The 22,773-nt window shown below is 32.0% G+C and overlaps 1 protein-coding gene across 1 annotated transcript in view; it reads right to left on the reverse strand.

Annotated features, from left to right (window-relative positions):
- Positions 1-20,559, reverse strand: part of LOC105228495 (diuretic hormone class 2) — a 53,348-nt gene extending 32,789 nt beyond the window's left edge. The window contains exon 1 of the mRNA XM_011208348.4: positions 20,254-20,559. The gene's annotated coding sequence lies outside the window, so the exon portion shown is untranslated. The remainder of the gene's footprint in view (positions 1-20,253) is intronic.
- Positions 20,560-22,773: the final 2,214 nt, after the last annotated feature.

The following is a 22,773-nucleotide window of genomic DNA, read 5'->3' on the forward strand; positions in this document are numbered from 1 at the left end:
AGCTCACACAATAATCCACAGATATTACCCACACACACTGACCTTCGCCATCTCAAACACACACACACGCATTCTTATGAGCCTGTATTTGTTTAAATTATTTACTTTTGCTCATCATTTTTATTGTTATTTTATGATAAACGGAAATAATATTGTGCTTCGAAGTGCGTAAGTGGGTGACAGTCCATATAAGTCATAAGCGTTATCCGAAAGGACATCGCTAATAAAAAATTACATTTGCTTTAAGGGGCAAAAATAAAGTATAAGGAATGTAGAGGTAACAAAGAATTTGAAGCAAATCCGAAATGCTTTGGTGAGTGAGTTTTTAAATTTTTACTGAGAAAAATATTTTTGCAATGGGTGGTATTTTTAATGGTATTTTTATGTATCTTTGTGCTTAGAAGTTAAAGTGAAATTGTTCCTTTAAATATTTGTGTAGAGTAGTGGCATACTTTTTGAGGTCACATCTAACATTGAATACCTTAAATCAATAATACTTATATTTTAATTTAAAATATGGTAAGTGACACACTATTTTCTTAAGCTGAATGTATAATAGTGCAAGGAGCTGAGTAGTTAGTAAAAATGTAAAAATACTTAAATTATTTAGTAATTATTTGAATTCTAAAAAGCTATTCCGTGCTATATATTTATATTGTACATTTCTCTACTCTAATGAACTCGATTGACTACCTTCTCTGCGTATTTGGTTAACTTTTTGAGTTCCATAAAATTGCATTTTTTTCAAAATTTATCTGATAATTTTTTTTTTTATAAAAAACAATAACTAAATTTCACGAAAACACAATAAGGATAGATTATGGTATTGTACAATAATTTAATCGAAAGGGAAATCTACCGAGTGGTCCAGCGGTTGAATCGCAAATATATTTTCATGGTGCTCCAAACGAAAGAGATAACGCCTGCTAAATTTTTCGATTGTTTCCTTTACAGTGAACAACTTTACATATCACATAGATATGATGCGCAGAACTTTATTTTGAAAACCTTGAATTACTTTTAAATTTGAATTCGCAACACTGTGCCATACGTCCGATTCACGAAAGTATTACATTAAAAATTAGCAACTTATTTTTCAGACTTCTTCGGATAAGGACCCAGCTTTAATCTCTCTTTAGTTCTGCGTGATCTTTTCAAGTGCGCCTCTTATCGATGGTAATCCCCAATTATTAAAATAAAATCAATTCGTGTGGCACCCATACATCGAGCTTCTTAGTGACTTCAAGCTTCATCAAATGGTTTATAACGGTTTGATGACTACTATGCCGGTCTCTTTCGACCAATTCAGCGATTTTTTCGGAGTTTTCGACGGCAGGCCTTCCGGAGCGTGGCGCATCTTCGACCACCTCTACACCAGAACGAAAACGTTGAAACCATTGTTGTGCGGTGGAAATGGAAACTGTATCGGGTCCATAAACTGCACAAATTTTATTGGCGGCTTGAGATGCATTTTTGCCTTTATCGTAGTAGTACTGTAAAATATGCCGTATTTTCTCTTTATTTTGCTCCATGTTTGCGACGCTATAACTCACGAACGACTTAAAAGAAACGACAATCAATCAAACACATGTTAGCACGTGAAATGAGCTTTCCAAAAAGGTATAGCATGACCCGATGCGACGAATAAAACTAGAACTACGCGCTTTCAGCGCCAACTAGCGAAAATACCGCAAGACTTTTTTGACAACCTATATTTTTCTCATGTGTTTTTTGGTAACAACTGACCAAATTAAGGCACTTGAAGGTAATTTCTGTGCTTGAGAGTATATTGTACAGACTTTACACTGCTGATGTCAATGTTCCATTTCGTGAACCACGGTTGTAGGGCATTCAATTGCATCTGCAGCTTTCTGGAAGCAATAGTGGGGTTATCACTTGATATTAGCAGTGCAGTGTCATCAGCATAAGCTACCGTCATTGTGGAGTCAAAGTTGATAACTGGGAGGTATGCTGTATAAAGTATGTAGAGGTCAGGGGGTGAGTATACTTCCTTGGGTCACGCTAGTCCGAACCGGTCTCAAATCCGATTCAGCATCACGGCACCTAACGGAGGTTGTCCGATTGTGCAAGTAAGACTTTAGCAACAACAGGCCTAGATGTCAGACATTGTTAAATGCTTGGCAGGAACACTGATGTATAAAAAACGCGAAAACGTAGCTTGATGCAGGTTAATAGTATGAACAAAGGATTTTCTATGAAGAAATGTACTAATCTTTTCCAAGCAGTTTGAATTAGAAGTCGTATGCCATCGTATCTAAATTTCATATTTTTTTAAAAATGTTTCGAGAAAATATCTTGTAAAAAAAAAACTTTTTCACAGAAGGGTTGATTTTGATCGATCCATTTATTTGGCATGGTCGATTTTGGCGGTTTCGACAAATGAGCGGCTTCTTAGCGAGAGAAGGACCTATGCTAAATTTCAGATCGATATATTTTGGATTACCTAAATATAGAGAGAATAATTCATTGGAAGTTATATAATAAAGGTCCTGCCATCAGTATTGTTTGTTCTAAGAAATAATTTTAACGCTTTTTACTGAAGGAACACATAAAGTAGTCTTAAGAATGGTAAATGGGTATACTTTTTTTCCTTACATGAATGAGTCTAGTCATATATAAAAAAATTAAAATTCAGCTTAAAGTAATACATATATTTTTTTTTAAATTTCAACTTTTTTATTTTTTTTTTATACGAAAAGCCAATAAGGTGTAAAAAACAAAGCGACTGAAGACAACCCTAGAACAAGAAGGAAAAGAACGTTGCTTTGTAATTTTTAAAAATGTTATAAATGATTAGATCATATATCGTAAGATCAAGTTTTTCGAAGTTGACTATCTGAGAGTAACTATGCATGATATTTATATAAAGGGTGGGCCATATAAAATTTTAAATTTCGAAGGGCGTAAAATATTGAGTGTAGCGTTTGCTGTATGGCACGTAGCGCCGTCCTGCTGGAACCAAATGTTGTCCAAGTCTTCCTCTTCAACTTGCTTGAAGAAAAATTCGGTTAACATTGCGCGATATCGCTCACCATTGATGGTTACGGCGGTTCCTTCTTCATTTTCGAAGAAAAATGATTCCACCAAAATCAAAGAAAAATCACCAAAATCCGCACCATACAGTGATTCGTGCTGGGTGCATTGGCTTCTCGACGATTAAGTCTGCGTTTTCTGTGCCCCAAAGACGACAATTCTGCTTGTTAACGTAACCATCGAGGTGGAAATGAGCCTCGTCCGAAAAGATGATTTTTCGGTAAAATTGACCATCCTCGGCCAAACGATTTTCTGCCCAATATGCGAACTGTAGAATAGTAAATAGCGACCCATCTCGTAAATTTCATGTTTTTTACTGAATATGACGTTTCCAATGAAATCAATTGACTCATTTTTTCTTTCAAAGTAGCGAAGTTATTTTCGTTGACTTCATTGAAACATAATTCTTCCCCATAGAGTATGCTTTGACAATTGCTGGAAGTGGCGAAAACCAAACCATGATTCTGTTGTATTTTTTTTTAATGTTATAAAGAAGATTAGAGCAAATGTTTGTGTTGAAAATAAAATAATACGATCTTTTTTATACTTAATAGTAAAAAATTAGATACTTTTCTCTTGAGTATTTCGTTGACCATACTGAATTCAAAATCACTAACTCTAATAGTATCTTTCGTTATCTGCTGAAGGTCGCTTGGTAAAAGCCAAATTATCTTTTAGTCGTATACGTATATGTACTTATAAATGACTGAATCGGGAAGGTCAAGTTGGGTTGGAAACCAACTGAGTTCGCTTTGTTTATAAATAATACAAAAACAAACTATTTTCTTGTCGCTTTAGTTCCTCATTGACTATTATCCATCCTGAATGTATGCTTCGATAACTGCTGGAGATCGCAGCGTAACACTCCAATCACCTTTCGGCAGTTTGTTTTTAGATTGTTATAAAGAAAACTAAGCGGAAATTTCAAGTTTTTTGTTGAAAATCGATTGTGTACGATCGCTTTTGTACTTCAGATTAACATTATTATCAAATCTTCTAAATAATACGTGTGTCTTCTTTCTTCTCGGTATTGTGATCTCGATCGAAATCACATTTAGAGGTCATATGTCTCATAAAGTTATACGAACCGACTTTACGATGCGTGATGACAAGTTGTGAGGCCCCTCATTATAAAATATTTTCGAAAAAATTTAAGTTTCAATCAATATCCAACAAAATAGCACTTCTAAAGCTTTATTTGAAAATACCAAAGTTTTTGAGATTAATATTAATAAATAAATTTTATCGTTAACTTAAAAAAAAATGTTTTTCAGTCTAAAACTAAAGCTCGTAGACGGGTATTTTGATGATAAAAAAACTGTGAAAAGAAGATAATTTTTTCATGCTAAAAACACAAACAAAGCCCTCCATAATTTTCTTATTTGCCCCTGTCTGCCATTTTAGCCATCATTAATGACGTTTGCAAGCCACTCAGCTAATATTATTGCATATTTATGTAGCTCTCTATATATTAAAGATCAATAATGCTACCGTTTGACACTATCAATCCCACTAAGCTGCTATTATTGATTAAAGATGCGATTTTGCTGCCTTCTAGGCTTGTCACTGACCTATCAAAGCGCTTTAATCCCAAGCTCTGCAAGCATAATCGAGTCAATCAAATGTGTGCTGACAAACAAACATCTTGAGTTTAATGTTTTTATGATTTAATCCACACAAGCTGTTGCTTATTCAATTGAAAACTTTTCAAATGACCAGCACACACACACGCATACCCACACATACACACACACATAGTTGTAGCAATAACTGCAACAAGTGAAATGTAAAGAAATGGAAACATTGTTCTGCGCGAATGTTGCAAGCATGAATGGAGCGCAAGTTTGTTTGTATGTGTGTGCAAGTGCTTGTATACTTTAAGCACAGAGTATCATACACTTACACACACAAGCACAACACTTTAGTTTGCATATTTTGCAAGAGTTAAAAGCAAACGTAAGCGGCCACATTTAAGAATTGAAATCGTTGACGCTTACGAATATATTTTCTATGCTAAAACACCTCTAGTTATAGTCGCTTACAACAACAAATGTCTAGTGACGTGGGCTAAAAGTGATATAACTGACTTGTGGGTACAATGTCTGTGTGTGAATATTGAGATTCGAACGAGATGCGAACAGCAAACAACGCTTCAATGCTGTGGCAATTGTTTGAAGTTGTTTTTTCCGTATTTGTTGTTGCTTTTGTTAACGTTAAAACACACATACACATACAGTTGACCGCTTATAGTTGTTAGCTTGTGGTCGGTAGTGATTCGTTAGCGGCGGCTAAGTTCAATAGGAAGCCAAAGTTGGGGTTATTGTGTGATGCTTGAAAGGCATAAACAACAACATGTTGTACACACATTGAAGTTTTGTTGCATTTTTTTTTTGCTATCGACAACTAGACCTTCGAACATCAATGCGTTTATAAATCAGCGCGCTGCCTACACAGCTACACACAAACACTGCAACACTTCATACAAAGTTGAATGTTTTGTTTGAATGAACTCTGCAACACATATGCACACGAGTCACACGTACATAAATGCACGTACATGTATCTATATATAATTTCTGTGCAACACGTTCTCTCCACTTCAGCTAAGCTTGCGTTTCTCGCCGCGTCACAAGCGCGTATTGTTCAAAGTTTAATTTAATGTTGCTCTGTGTGGTAGTAAAATCACTCATACGCCCCGTATCTCGTTATCATTGGCTGTGCTGGTGTTATAGCGATGTAGTTTTTTGTTTTTATTGCGCTATTCTGGTGACATTTTCTATGATTGTGGCTCATTTTGTTGGTATTACGTAGGAATGCCAGTCAAGAAGGTTTTTAGTTTCTACAAAGTATTGCCATAATTGGTAGTTAGCAATTGACGATTGAGGAATTTCGCATAAGCTGTATCTTAAGTTACGCTTTAATGTCGAAATAATGGTATTTACATCAAAAAAAACATACAATATATAATATCAAATAATTTTAAGAAAGAAAAACCTTCTAGGTTTAAATTCTTAAAAAATAGTTTTTTTTTAATATCAAATTCTGTTTATATAGTTTAGTACATATACTTTTAATTGAATCCAAAATAGCTAGTTTAACGGTTTATTCACCCAGATCCTCTCTCTACCTAAAATATATTATATTTTGTTTGCAAATGGAGAAAGAAGGAAGACATCACCAAGCGTATAAAGAAGATCAAGCGAGCTTTCGGTGCCCTCAATGCGGTATGAAGCTTCTCGATCTTTACTTGAAGTATGAAAACTAAAATGTTTAACTCTAATATTAAGTTCACATGCCTGTGAAACATGGAATCTTGTAGTCTCTGGCTTTCAAAAGCTACAAGTTTTCACAAACATAAGACTTCGCAGTATTTTTTGTATATTTTATCCCGTCATTAACGTAGATTTGTGGTCACCCTCAAACCAAATGTCTCTTTTGATCGAAATTTGCAATAAAAAATTGGGCTTACTAGAGCATATCCTGAGACCAGACATCACCCAGAATGCTGTCGACAGGTGACAGGTATTCACAAACCAGCTCAGAAAAAGCCAACCGGTTTAAAAATTTTGACAACAAAATATCTAAGGTCCAAACAATTTGGTGTCCAGAGGTTAGTACAAGATCGACATAAGTAGAAGAATCTCGTTTTGGTTTTTTTCTCAAACGCAGTGATGGAATACAATATACATATTAAATATAATAAAATTTAATATACAAATTATATATTGGCAAAATGAAGAAATCCGGCAGAAAATTTGATAAAAAAAAAAAACAATTTTTAATTTTGTAGTAAGAGCCTTTGGTTTTATCAGTTATCTAAGGATGCCAAAAATATCTTTAAACATTTTTGAAGTTCACAATTATACAATAAATTTTAAGCAAAAAAAAAAAATGTTTAAGCAAAAGATTAATGCCACATCTTTAATTTTCTTTCTCACCCCCCTCTGTCTGTTTTTCTCTCTATTTATCTCAACCCTTTCTTTCTCTTTCCTATATTTCTATCTTTTCCATTTCTCTTACTCTTTCATTTATCTCTCTCTCACCTTAATTTTCTATTTCACTCCCTTTTTCCTTCCCTCCTGCCCGCTTTCCCTCTAGTTATCTCAACCACTCTCTATATCTCTCCCTCTATCCAAATATATCTACCTCTGCTTCTCTTTATACATTCTCTTTTCATCCTCTTTATCTTATTTTTCTCTATAAATCTTTTGCTTTCGAAAATCATTTTATTTATACAGCGAATTTTAAGCAAGAGATTAATGACACTTCTTTAATTATCCTTTTTACTCTTCTATGTTAGTTTTTTTCTTTTATGTATCTCAACCCTCACTCTCTCTCTCCTATTTCTCTCTCTTTTCTTAACAGTCTGATTCACTCCCTTCCTCCATCTTTTCCGCCCTCTAGTTATCTCAAACACTCTCTCTCTATTCAAATATCTATCTATCTTGCTCTCTATCTTGCTTTCCTTATCTTTCCATATTCTTCCTTTTTCTCTTTATCCTATTTCTCTCCATAATTCTATCTCACCCTCTCACTCTTTTGCTTTCTACCCATCTCTACTTTTTGTTTCTCTGCCTGTTTTTAACTCCTTGCACTTTTCTGGCGATCTGACTCACTTTTAATTTTCAAAAAGTAAAACTTTAACGCCTCTTTCATGTGGGAAACATTGTGGAAAATGGGGCTGCTATAGGTTGAATCAGTTATTATCCATGCAGGAACATCTGTCGATTTAATTATTTTGTCATTTTATTTAGCTGGAGTTTCTTCAGTTCTAGGAACTCTATTAAATTTTGATTTTGCTTTAGTTCTCAAACTTAAACATTCTTGGAGCTGGGAAGGGCTGAATGGCCTTAAAAAACACGAGAGAAAAGCTTCAAAAAGTCATTTATGAATCTGAAAGTATCTGTTCTGTGCTAGGTTTATGGAATTCAAACTTTCCACTCCTAAATGTATGCTTCGATGCATACTAGTGCTATTATAAGCTAAACTGAACCAACTTTTCACTAAAAGGTTGAGTTCTCATTTCACTATTTTGAAGAAAGTCTTATGATGGGTGATTTTATAATCATATTAAGTGTATAAGTGTTATAAAGTAGGTAGATTAATAAGTTTTTCAAATTGATTGACCAGAAAGATCAGCAAGCTGTTTCTTTTTGAAGTGAAAGGAAAAAGTATAGATGGAGTCTGTATGTGAACTAGTTCCTCAGTTTTTGAAGTATCGATCTGAAATTTCGCAAACCGCTTTTTTCTCTAAGAAGCTGTTTATTCTTCGGAACCGCCGATATTGGACCTCTATAGGATCAAGCGGCCGAAAAAAACGACCGAACAAAATAATGTCCTTAGATGGAAAATTTTTTACTTAAAAAATATCTTGACGCAATTTGATATGGATTATTACCCAAAAACCTTCGTATAAATTGTCTAGATCGGTCCACTATAGCATATAGTTCTCATACGAACAGACTGATTAAATAAAGTTATTATATGGAGAATTTTTTTATTTGAAAATAAATCTTCAGAAAATTTGGCATTAATTATTACCGAAGTCAACGCCGCAATCTCCGAACATATTGTTTGGTTCGATCTACTATAGCATATAGCTGTCATACAAGATGACCGATCAAAATAAAATTAAGAACTTTGTATACCTTTTCATGCTACGAGTATAAAAAATGTAGCTTAGTTGCGAAGTTAACATTTTTTTTGTTTAATATAAAATAACGAAAAAAAAATATTTTCTCACCAAAAATCTCTTCAAGCTTATATATAAACACTAGGCAACCCTAGTAATATATATGCGCTAGTTTTTGTGTACTTTGATGTGAATGCTCTCTTTGCATCCACACCGTCAAAACGAATGTTAACTCATTGTTGCAACATGATTTTGCTTCTTCTGGCCATTGTGAACGCCTTGCGGGCAGCAACAAAATCTTCCACACACATACGCCGAATAGCTGATGGATTTCTTTGTATTGCAATGGAATTGTTTGCATTTGTTGCGACATGTTATGCGGTTTAATAAAATTGTGCTACTTGTTAAATAGAAATGCCAACAAAAAATGCAACACACATAAATAAAATACTTCACAAACAAAGCGTTTATGAATAGCTAAATAGCAGAAAAATCCCAAAAAAGCGGAGAAGAGGAGGAGTAATATAAAAATAAAACATATTTCTTTTGATCTACCAAACTTGCTTAAGACAATAAATTATGCTACCTGCCGCAAAGCAGCAGCAGAGTGGCACTTACAGCACAACGCTAGAGACACCATGACGTATGAGCAACCATTTGACTGCCGGTTTGTACGGGCATATTATACAAGCATTTAAGCAAAAACAAGGAATTTTATGAAAAAAAAAAACAAAAAAAAAAAGGACGAACAATTTGTGCAACAAATCCCACGTGTAGCTTTCAAGTTCAAGTTAACGCTTTTGCCGCTTAGCTGACGCAGTTGCTGCCGTTGTTGTTGGCGCTTAACTCCGGTGTAAACTGGAGATGAAATTTTACGATTTTTTAATAAGACACTTCACAAGCGAGCACGCGTGCTGCAGCGCTCTGAAAATTACTTAAAACTGTGGATATGTGGTTGGAGCATAGCGTACGCTTCTGCACCGCTTCCTGCCTAGAATAGGTGGTTCCAAAAAACGATGAAAAAAAACAGAAAAAAGCGAAGAAAAACAAAAGCACAACTCCAAGTGCTGCTCATATTTGCTGCTGCCTCACATTTAAGCACAATATTTAAGCAAACGCATGACGTCAAGCGCTGTCGAGTGCCGATAGCCAGCCGCACATTTGAAGACAAGCGCCGACATTAGCTGCTGGCGACGCAGCAGACCTAAAATAACAAACAAACAACAAGTAAATATATTGTTTACTTAAAATATATTCATTGCTGTGTGTGTGTATTCTTCTTTTATTGTAGTTGCTTGCAGCTGCATGTATGTGTGTATTTGTGTGCGTAAGCGTGTCTGCTTCCATGCGGGTTTGCCTTTCCTGCGCTGCGTTTGCGTGGCTTTTAAATACAAATACAAGTTTTAGACTGTTTTGAATTTTAGCCGCGTCTTGCTTATTAAGTGGTGTTTTCTACAAGTATTTAGTTGCGCTGATTTAATTAAATTAGAATGATACTAGCGTGCTGCAATCTTCATGTGAATATATTTCTATGTAGCAATATAGCATAAAATGTTGTCGGGACTTGGAATTGAAATAAAAGAATTAATAATAACGCAAAAGAAATTAATAACTGAAATGAGGAAAGCTCTTCTTTCTTAACTTCAAACACATACTTCTCTAAAACTAATACAGAGAAACACTTTTAACAATAGAACGTGAGGGAGTGAAGGAGGATCTAAGGTTCAAAGTACTTTGGAATGCAGCTAGGAAAAGTTATAGATTTAATAAGAAAAAAGTAAAATGACTAATCATCTTAAGTCAGCAAGGTCGTTAAGCATCGATCTACACTATAAAGCACCAATGCTTAGGGATTCTATTAATTTATACCCTGGTTGGAAATGGCTTCAGTAATTCAGTGATTCAGACTGGTACAAAGCCTTCAAAAACGATAGAGATCGTTGAAAACATGTCACGTTCTGGACGACCTTACCCCTCTTCAACTGAAGAAAATATTAAAAAAGTGAAGGATATGGTGGTGCTTCAAAATCCTCGGGCGAGTGTTAAAGAGATGGCAAGATAGCTCGACAACTCTCGCAAAACCCTTTGAATGGATATTGGTGGATCTTTTGGGTATGAAACGCGTTCTTGCTTGACTCGCCCCTATAAAACTGATTTTTATTTTATAGATTATCGCAAACAGATTTCTTTGGACTAGCCTGATTGTGCGAATTCCGGTCCCACATTCTTGTAGGGCATTATAACTCCCGATAAGACATGGATTTGTTTGTTTGACATACAAACAAGTCAAGAAACATCGGAATGAGGGAAGAAAACGAACCGAAAGCAAAAAACAACACCAAAGCCGATCAAAAATCAAAGTGATGCTCATTGTTTTTTCGATATTTGGTGCATCATAAATTTATTAGGAAGGACAGACGGTCATTCTCTATGTGGCCGTATGAAGCCGTTTCTGGATCGTCTCACCACATTTTGGTAAATGTTTCGTGTATAAAGTCTTTGAATAATTGTTGCAACTTCCCTCTAATAGTCAAGGAATATTATCCAACAAACCTTGTAGAGTGATATTTATTAGATTTGTAAGAATTTTTTTAAATTCCTGGAGTACTTATATTGGGTATTTCTAAAACCAATAGAAATAAACTCGTCGAGATTTTCTCAGCCCTGAAGAAACAACTAAAACAATCCAATTCAGTCTGAGAGACTGAAAAAGAAAGAGATGTAGAGGGAAAGGAGAGAGAAATTTATAAAAAGCCTGAGATAAAAGAACTATGATGGAAAGGAGGAGAGCAATAATATGAAAAAAGAAAAAAAAAGGTGTTAGCTAACTTTTTTATGACTGACATGCCCTAGAAGCTTTGACAATTATGCCCTTTAACCTCATTAGCAAATGGAAATTTTCCTTTGAAAACGGATTTTACTTCGATCTGCTAAGGATCAGATATTATTATTAATTTCTCTTATTATTTTTTCAATATTTCTTTTAGCAAAGAATCACCTCTAGAATATTTCAGAAAAATTAGAGGCAAAAACAAAAATAAACAAACATTAATAAACAAAATTTTATATTTTTTCTACTGTTTCCTAATTTTTTTAATTTTCAACTCAATCGGAAAAAAAATAATAATTAAAAGTTAATTAAGAGAAATAAAAAGAAAAATATTTTTAATTTCTTCATGTTTTTAAATTTTTCAATTCAATAGGAAAAAAATTTAAAATAAAATTAATCGAAATTAAAAAAAGTTAAACTATTTTTATAATTTTTTATTATATTTTTCAATTCAATCGAAAAAAATAATTATAATTTAATTACTTGAAAGCAAAATAAAAATATTTTTAATTATTTTATAAATATTTTTTTTCAATTTATTTATTCAATAGGAAAAAAAATTAAAATTTTATTAATAAAAATTAAGACAATTTTTTTTTACATTTTGTTGTATTTTTATAATTTTAATTTAGTCGGAAAAAATAATTAAAATTTAATTAAGTGAAATGAAAGTAAAATATTTCCACAAAAATTGTCGTCTTTATTTATACTGCTATTCATTTAATTTTCAGAACTATTTTTGTTTTAAAACTTTAATTAGAAACCACTCTGCTCAAAAGATCTCTTCATACATACATATACATTTCTCAGTAATAAAATTAGTCTCGAAACTCCACTAAAAACTTTATAATAATAACATTAACATTCACGCCCGAATACAGTTACTTATATCTTAATAAATAATAAATACGAATGACATTCAGCAACCTCGTATTGCTTAATTAATAGCACAACTTTTGCTATATAAATATTTACGACTGCCACCAACAAATCACAGTCACAGCCACTGTTAATGGACTTTAGCCCCAAAGCCAAGCGAAATGTAGCGCAACAGTTTGCCGACGGCACAGCCGAACCAGTACAGCGGAATAACGGTAAGCAGATGCGCTGTGCTGGCGTTCTTCTTATGTTTCCCACAGGCTTGCGGTGCTTGTAAAACACGGAAAAGTCCTTAAAGAAAATTAGCATAGCAAGCGATGGAACATAAACAATGCCGAAAACCGACCAGCCACGTAAATGACCAACTTTATGAGCGACTAAAAGCACCTGCGCTGGTTAGCGAGTGACATCTATGAGGGCGGTGAATAAGCGCAGAAATGATGGAATTTATTAATTATTATTTTTTTTTTTGTTTTTTAGAAATGCAAACTGGTTTATGATACAGGGTGGGGCGTTGGCTTTTAATGCATTTTGGTGGATTTTAGACCAAATAAGGTGGTATAACACTTGCGTGTGAGAAAAAATGAGTTTTTGTGATTTTTTTTGTTAAGAAGTATTTTATTTGTTATTTGTAGTAGTCTGATTTGAACAATTTATTTGAAGATCAAATGAATAAGTTTTCCATACAAGCACTTGATTCAGTTTGTAAGACAGCTATATGCTATAGTTGCTATAAAATGCAAAATAGCGTAATATCGCTTTTTGTAGTTTATAGGCGAAGGAAAGACGTTTTAATACAAACCACACTTATGGAAACAAAATTTGAGTTTTGGTTATGAAATGGTTATATATTGATTATGCATTGGTTAAGTATTGGTTATGTATTGGTTATCATACACTTATATTGAAAAAGGTTATAATAGAAAACATTGATATTGAAACAAAATTTGAGTTTTGGTTATAAACTAGTTATAGTATATTTTGGTTATCATACAAAAGTTGAGTTTTGGTTATAAAATGGTAACATATTGGACAATATGCTGACAATGACAAATTTAGGTGAAGATATACACTATATATGGTTTTCGAGATTTCCTTCTTGGTGTTACAAAAATCGTAGTAAATTTAATACATACATACATATATCCTCTATATATCTGACAAATATATCTAGAAAATAGTATGACATTTCTATTTAAACAGTCTCTTAGGTTAGTCTAATAGACTTGTGAGCCACGCATAAACCAGTTTTGGTCCTTAGCGAAAGAATGATTATAACAACTTAATGAAAATATTGGGTAGTCGAAAAAGTATTTTCGTATTTTGCGTGTTGGAAAGGTGAGATTTTAAGCTTCATTTAACCAAAAAAAAAATTGAAAAAAAGTTACAGCTGTTCAAAAATGAGTTAAAATAATGAAGAAGTTCGCTTTATTTTTAAACTTTTGTATAAAAAAGGAAGAATGGCACACAAGACACCAATGCTAAAATTTTTAATATTTATTCTCGTAACTCTCAACGCTTAGTGATGTTGCCTGCAATTATTATATTAATTTCTATGTAACTTTTATAGCAGTTGCCAAGCTCTGATAAGTGTAAACATAAATATTTTGCAAGCTAAAAATTCCAAATCAGCCGCCAAATGCATGTGAGCCGAAAATAGATGCTCACAGTTATTTTTAAAATGTAAATATTTACCAAATGAATATGCTCCACTCACAGCATATGGTTGAAAAAAATGTGCGATTTCTAGCACCTCGCGCTTGAGCTACCGCGCGCACTACTACGCTGCGTATACGTAACCAATTTAGCTAAGGCGGCAATTGAGTCATTACAATCAACAAGAAAATGTTGCGATAAGCGTTTATTAATAAAACTAAGCGCTAGCAGACAGAGCTACGCTTGTTTATACTTATATAGGTATATAGAATTATATACATATACATATGTACACACATAAATTGCAAATAAGCGCGTGAATTTTTGGCTGACTCTTAAAATTTCCATGTGTTGTCTGCTCAAGTTGTGTACAAACACAATTATGATTATATGTATGTCGGTATATGCAGTATAGTTCGTATATAAGCTGCGCGCGTGTTAATTAAAAACAGCAGCACAAGCAGTAATGCACAACCACGTGTATATATAGAAGCCAAGTGAAGCTGCTGCCAAATGACAGCTAAGCCAGTCTCACCAAAAATACTTGAGTCTTAATTAAATTAGCATATTTGTGCACCAAAATTAATTGTTTGAATATAATAATGGTAGATATACAGACAAGTACTTATGATACATATTTATATGTAATATGCGACACGCGTTTTAATCAGTTAGCTTGCGTTGAATGACAGCAAATAGCTACACCAGCTGATATACACATTCATGCATACAAAATATATATTTATATACATATAAGTATATATTATATATATATATTATAGTTTTAATGCATATTTATAGCCAAATATATATAGCAAGCTCGTTAGTACCGTAAAGTATGCACATATATTTAACAACACCAGCGGCATTTAAGCGATGCCTCATATTTCCGTTTGACAACTGCCGTAATTTGCTGTTTAAATACTTTAGCTGTCATTCATTAAGTCGTAGGTAGATTTAAAACTTATGCCCGAAGATCTTAATTAACCGCAATGCCGCAAATAATTGCGTGTGGCGCTTTTTTTATGGCTGACTGCGTGTGAAATTTTGTTATTTGCATACATGTGTGCTTATATGTGCATGAGTGTGCTTAAAAATACACATTAATGCACTTGTTTCATTTATTTTTGCAATTCCAATAAATAATTTGCGTTTTGGGCATATTATGGTTACGAAAATTCGAAGCAAAAAATTTTAAAATTTTTTCGGGTATAGAAGATTTACTTCATTGTCATTAACTACTACAAATAAGCAAAAAATAAAAAATAAAATAAAATAAATTATGTGAAAAACGAGTAAAATATTTTAATTTCCTTTATTTATATTTTTATTTTAATTTTATTTTTGTTATTTTTATTATTAAAGCACAAATGAAACTCGAAGATTCTCAATCTTTTATTTTTTTTATATTTTGTGCTTAAGAGCCAGAAATAGAAATAAAAAAATCAAACTTTTCATATTCGTTTTGGTTATACCTTAAAATATACCATACCTAAATTTTAAACCAATATCAAAACAAGATTTGAATCTTCTAAAATGTAAACGCTCAGTTCCATAAGCCCTAACAGTTTATCTTTAAAGGCATTTTTAACAAAACTGAATGTTTCAAATTTCTTAAATGATTACTTAGGGATAACTGATCCAATTCTTATCAATATTTTTTTTATATCTTATATATATATCCATAAAATAAGTGACAAATTTTTTAGAAAAAAACTTTTGCAAAGTTTTCTTTTTTTTTTAATGTTTGCCAAAATACAATTTTATATTTTTTTCCTTTGTACAAGTTCTAAGTATTTTTCACTTTCGATGATCCTGTAAGGAGTCATCCTCCTAACGCGGGCGCATTTTTTATCCGAAGAGTCACCGAAAATGGTGTCGCAATTGCCGAGTTTAAAATATGTGTTTCCAAAAATTTTCGAATTTCTCTGTTAATAGTGTATATTAATAACAATAAAAAATCCTAATAAAATATTTAATTTTCTATATGAGAATAAAATTGTTGAAAAAAGGCTCTTTTTTACCCGAGAAAACCCATGTAATCCCTTAAGTCGATACACCTCAGTAGTGTGTTGCGAGTTTTACCATAAACAAAAAAAAATTGGAAAAAAGAATTTGTCTCAAATTTTGTGACGGAATCATTACGAATGTTGGAAAAGGGTTACGGTGATTCACCTTCAAAGACGGTCGATAGGTCGTTGAAGACATGCCTCGTTCTTCTATTGAACATATTAAACAAGTGAAGGATATGGTGCTTGAAAATCTTCAGGCAAGTGTTGGGGAGATGTCAGGAGAGCTCCACATCTCTCGGGAGTCAGTTCGAATGATTTTGGTTTAATATTTTGGGAATAAAATGAATTCTTATTCGACTTGGCCCGATAAAGCTGAATTTTTTCAAAGGAGTACTAATTCTAAATTCCTCCAAAAATTCCACCTTGAATCTTTTATTAAAGAAATTCTATATCAGACATATAGCGTTAATCTAATTAACTCATTAACAAATTTGACCATATTAACCACATATATCTCAAGTACTTAATAAAGTCAATAAATAAATGACTGATACACGAACATTGTGTAAGCTGTTATAGCCGAATAACTATTATATAAAATAAGTATTACATATGTGAAAAGTGACCCAAGAAACTCCTCAAAGACTTACTCAACTCAATGGCAACTAATATGACAATTCATTCAATAAATAAACAGTTTTCATTAATTTTATAATTTAAAAGACTGATTTATTGATTTTTTGGCGATTTCTGCACAAGAGAAACTATTACATATTATTACGACGATTATTATTCCTGGCACAATTTCAAATTACATTTGTTGATTTCTTTAGTGTTACACCTTTTCATAAAATCACTAAAGAAGCCATCAAAATGTACAGAAGGATAGAAATTTATAATATTATAAATTTATCCCTTCTTTCTGGGCGAATTAAGAAATTAATAAAATATTCGTTCACTAATCAAATTGATCATTCACAAATGCAAATTCATATTCGCTTGACTGATTGAGCTTGTAAACCTTTTTGGAATAAACGTATATATGTACAATTTACATAAGTAACATTGCTTTTAGCAAGGTTCAGGTTTCATGATTGCGAATTTTGAGACAAATTTTATTCATTACCCTTGTTCCCTACATCCCCTGATTATAAAACAGGAAATTTGTGCTATTATATTCGGTTTAAGCAACATAAAATTAGCGAAAAACAGTCTCTAACATCAAAAAATTACTGTAAGCTTTTGCATTTTTTGTGCCATTAATTTATAGAATAAAACATTACCGCGATTGACAAATATTTCTCTTTGATATGATTATGAAAAAACTAGAAATAAACCAAATTTTGTGGTAAAATCTTTAGGAATAAAAAATACAAAGTTAAGCAAATCTTCAAATTCTTCGCGAGTCATAAAAACAAAAACATTGCCTACATTTCGGCGCATTGCCAATTATTTTACTCAGTGACAATTGAGAAGATGAAATTCCAAAAAGAAGCAACTTTGTACCAATATTTACACTTAAAAAAGCTGTAAATTTCAAAGAACTTTTTTTATATATTAAAAATACGATATTTGAAATTTTATTAGACATTTTTATATGTTTATGTGGTCAAAGTAATATAAAAATCTGCGCATAAACTTTAATTAATGTTGAAATAGTATCAACAAGAACTAATAACCTTATTGAAATTTTTAAAGCTACTTCAAAATTAGGAAAGTTCATTGCTGAGTTTCTAGCCCCAAAATGAATTTTATTTATTGGGTTTTTTCAAGCTATTTATCTTTTTAAAGATATTTTTTAACAATAAGTTCAGTTAAAGCGCCTCTATCTCAAATTGATGATAATGTAGAATTACTATAAAAATCTGACAAGAAGTTTAAGAAGTAATTTATTTGATGAAAACTTCTGAGAAGAGATTAAACACATTTCTTGATTATAAGGCCTCAAAATGTACTATTTTTTTATTAAATTTTTTATATATTCAACAAATAATTTTTTTAATTAATTATTTTTAATTAGTTTTTTTTATTTTATACAATATTATATTCTTTTAAATATTTTTTTTTAATTGACTATTATTATTTTATAATATTATAAATTATAATATTATTATTATATTTTTAATATTATTATTATAATTTATAATATTTTTAATAAAATCTTGCAGTTTCTTCAATTAAATTTTTTTTGGAATTTATTGAGTTTTATTTTTAATATTATTAATTAATCAGAACGTAAAAAATCTTTCAAGAATTTCAAGAAATTATTTATTTGATGAAAACTTTTGAGAAAATACTTTAAGCACATTTCTAGAGTATTAGTCCTTAAAATGTGCGCAATAACCGTTAAAAATATTCAAATAAACTTATATTTTTAATTTCAATTCTATTTTTTATATTTTTCAGCAAATAATTTTTTTTTTTTGGAAATAATTATTACTATTATTTATAATTTAATGATAAATTAATGCATACAGTTTTAGTACTTTTCTTCAATTACAATTTCTTTTATTATAAGTTATAAGTTATTTATTATAATTTTTTTTAATTTTATTAGTTAACCAAATCGTGAATAATCTTACTTCTGAGAATATGTTTTAAACACATTTTTAATGTATTACTGCTCAAAATGTGTGCTTATTGCGTTAAAAATACTCAAATAAACTTTTATTTTAATTTTTTTTAATATTATTTAAAAAATTTATATTTTTTGAAATTAATTATTATATTAAATAAAGCATGCAGGTTTAGCAGTTTTCTTCAATTACATTTTTTCGATTTTTTTTAATTTAATTTTTTTTTTAATTAATTTTTGTTATTTCTTTTTGTAGTTATATTAATTATAATTAAATTTTTTTTTTTTTTGAAATTATCTATGCTTTTTTATTAGAATGTTTGTTCGATTTCGCATGTGTGTTTGAAAAGTTTCTTTGAAAATTATTATTATTATAATCCTTTTAATATTTTTAAATAATTTTTAGAATTTTGCTCCAATTCGTTTTTCTTTTTAAATTTGTTTTTTTTTTCGAACAAAAATTTGTATTGGAAATTATTCAATTATTTATTATTTATTGGAAAATGATTAATCATCATTGAAATAAAGCATTTATTTTTAGAATTTTTATTCCCTATAAATGAAATCTTCGCAAATTTTGTTTTAGGTTATGTTATTAAATTAAATTTAAAAAAAAAAATTGCAGCATTTTTTTTTTCAAACTATTATTCACCGTTACGTAAAAAGTATATTATTTGATTAGCAGTAGAGGTAAGCAGAATATCTCTTTAAATTAAATGGCTAAAAATTGAAATTAAAGAAGCCCATTCATTTTTTTAATCATATGTTACCTTTGCTCTGCCTATTTCATAAGCGAAAAAAGTATTATAAAATGCAAAATAATGTTAGAGTGCCACATAGTCGCTTTAACAATTGACGAGAAAATTTTATTTATATTTTTTTAATTTATATTTTTTTTAATTTAATTTTATTTTTATAAAAAATTATTAATTTCAACTTAACCTTTTAATTGAAAAGTGTAACTTTAATTATAGAATTTCTGCGAATATTTTTTAAATTGATTTCTTTTTCATAATATTTTGATGAATTTTCTACCATAAAAAACTTACTTCAAATTATGTTCCTTTTGTTATAATATTTGGTTTGAAATTACTTCCTTAATGCAAAAATTAAAACAAAAATATTTCTCTGACTTCTTTCTTCTTTGACATGAACATTTAATAATTTTTTTTTATTTTTTTCCAAAAAACGACTTGTTCGGAAAGAAATGTTATCCTTAAATTGCTTCAACTTTATTTTTTAATCCCAAAAAATATTTATAAAAAATAAACCTTTTCATTTCTTTGACTTTATTTTATATTTAATAAATTTTAGCGATTTTTTCTAATTTTTGTTTTAAATAATTGGATTGATTTTACTGCAAAAAACACATACTCAAAAAATATTGATTTTACTCTAAAAACCTTACTAAAAAAAATAGTATTGGCAGTTAAACTTCGACTTTATTTTTTAATGAATTTCTGAGAAAATATTTTATTTTTTTTATTATAATATTTTCTTCGCTTGTATTCCAAAAAAAAAAAATTCCAAAAAAAAAAATTGTCCCTTTAAATTTCTTTGACTTTAATAAAAATATAACTTCTCTTTTTGTTATCACACTGCTTCAAAAACTCACCTTTCAGTAAATTTAGAAATTAGTTATTTCTCACGATTTACACAATTTCAGCTTTTCGCCGCGCAAATGTTGACTTTTCACAGTTTTTTTGCAAATCTATTTGATTTTTTGCCAACACTAGGTTTCACTTACACTTTTCACACAACGCCTGCAACACACTGCCGACCTTTCAAATATAACTGTTATAACAAAAAGGTATTTTTTGAAACAAGTCAAGTGCTTAAGCACAGCTCAGACTGTTTGCTGCCTGGTCACTACCGCTGGTAGAGTGCACCGCTTTGGAGATCTGAATGAACAGTGAAAGCAACTCGGCACTGCTGGCGAGATTTATAGTGCACGGCGAACGCCGACGCAGCGCCAGGCAGCGACGCAGCGACGACGGAAAGCAGAGTTGTACGATACACGAGGCACACGAGCCACGAACTTCATAAGTGGAGTAGCTGTAGCAATAATCATAATAACAGCAGCAACAACAGCGAACGGAAAAAGCACGAGCAAACGACTGACGAGCACGAAATATGAATGTGTGTGTGTATTTACAGTTGGTTCTTCAATATGTGTGTACTTTATGCATGTGTGTGTTTTTTATAAATACATGTGTGTCAATTTTGTATGTGTGTGTGTGTGCGTGGCTTTTTATATGTATATGTGTATGTGTGTGTTCGTGCAACTGTTGAACAGTTATCACACAACAACATTTAACGGCAATTTTTGGCGGCAACAGTTATGTTTCAAAATTCAACAATCAAACGGAAGTGGAGAGTTACGACCACACGACAAAGTACGAGCTAACGAGCGCACACACACACAGACATAACACGTTTGTATGGAAATTATATATTGTAGGTTAATGGGCGCCAACTTTCGCCACAGGTGAGCGCACACACGAGCACACTAACGACGAGGCGGACTATACAAACACAACAACAACAAAGACGAGGGAGACGAGGATGAGGGCGAGGAGGACGACGATGCGACGAAACGGAAACGATTGTGCGCATTGACGGTGCAAAGTGGACAAACGCACGGGCAGTTGGACAAATAGACACACATACTCAGCAGAAGGACAGACAGACAGCTAGCACAGCAGCTCAAAAAGTGTTGTGTGTAGTGAGGTGGTGCGCAGAGCAAGCAACAGCCGTCGCTCTAGTGCACTCGCACTGGCCCAATGAGGCATGCCATGCCACGGTGGCGTATGAGCAACACTTGGCCGCTTTGTCAGCGCCACGGCATCGTGCAACACGTGGTAATGTGGCAATAGCACATTTGCATCGTTAATTTTGGATTTTTCCAGCAATTCACAGAAAGCAAGCATTTCACAAACACACATATAAATGTACGTACATATATGTTCACATATTATCATATCTGCGCATTTCTACATTTGTGTGCTGCGGTTTGTTGTCAATAAATCGCTTTGCAATTTGCACCAAATTATTTTGCTGCTTAATTGTGATTACGGTTTGGGCAGCAAAAGCACTGTGGCAGCCGTCTATGCGCTTTTTGCGATTTCTCCTATTTTCTATTTTCTTATTGGACTTTTTAATTTATGTTCATATGTGCGTTTATCGTTTGCCTTTGCTTATCAATTTATCATCAATTATAATTGATAATTATCGTTTATGGTTTGTTTTGTTATTGTATACAATTTAGTCAAAGCAATGACAATGCGGTATTGAATGATGGAACGCTTCCACCTATAAAATGTAATTAACTACATTACGTTTCGTAGTTCATAACAAAACGATAAAATATTTGCTTATAAAAAATTTGGTTTGAGAGGATAAACATTACCGATACACACCTACAAAGTTGTGTATACATAAATATAGCATAACTATGCACACTTTAGTGACCTTTGAGCTTTCAGTTCGATTGCACCGGAGCTACATAGCCTACACAGGCGCATTTTATAGCATAAAAGCATATAAAAGGTCATTTTGATAGGTCAGTTTCAATTACAACTAAAGGGTGATTTTTTTGAGGTTAGGATTTTCATGCATTAGTATTTGACAGATCACGTGGGATTTCAGACATGGTGTCAAAGAGAAAGATGCTCAGTATGCTTTGACATTTCATCATGAATAGACTTACTAACGAGCAACGCTTGCAAATCATTGAATTTTATTACCAAAATCAGTGTTCGGTTCGAAATGTGTTTCGCGCTTTACGTATCGACAAATTTTGTTCAGCGATGAGGCTCATTTCTGGTTGAATGGCTACGTAAATAAGCAAAATTGCCGCATTTGGGGTGAAGAGCAACCAGAAGCCGTTCAAGAACTGCCCATGCATCCCGAAAAATGCACTGTTTGGTGTGGTTTGTACGCTGGTGGAATCATTGGACCGTATTTTTTCAAAGATGCTGTTGGACGCAACGTTACGGTGAATGGCGATCGCTATCGTTCGATGCTAACAAACTTTTTGTTGCCAAAAATGGAAGAACTGAACTTGGTTGACATGTGGTTTCAACAAGATGGCGCTACATGCCACACAGCTCGCGATTCTATGGCCATTTTGAGG

This window comes from Bactrocera dorsalis, chromosome 1, assembly GCF_023373825.1.
Source record: "Bactrocera dorsalis isolate Fly_Bdor chromosome 1, ASM2337382v1, whole genome shotgun sequence".
Taxonomy (NCBI): domain Eukaryota; kingdom Metazoa; phylum Arthropoda; class Insecta; order Diptera; family Tephritidae; genus Bactrocera; species Bactrocera dorsalis.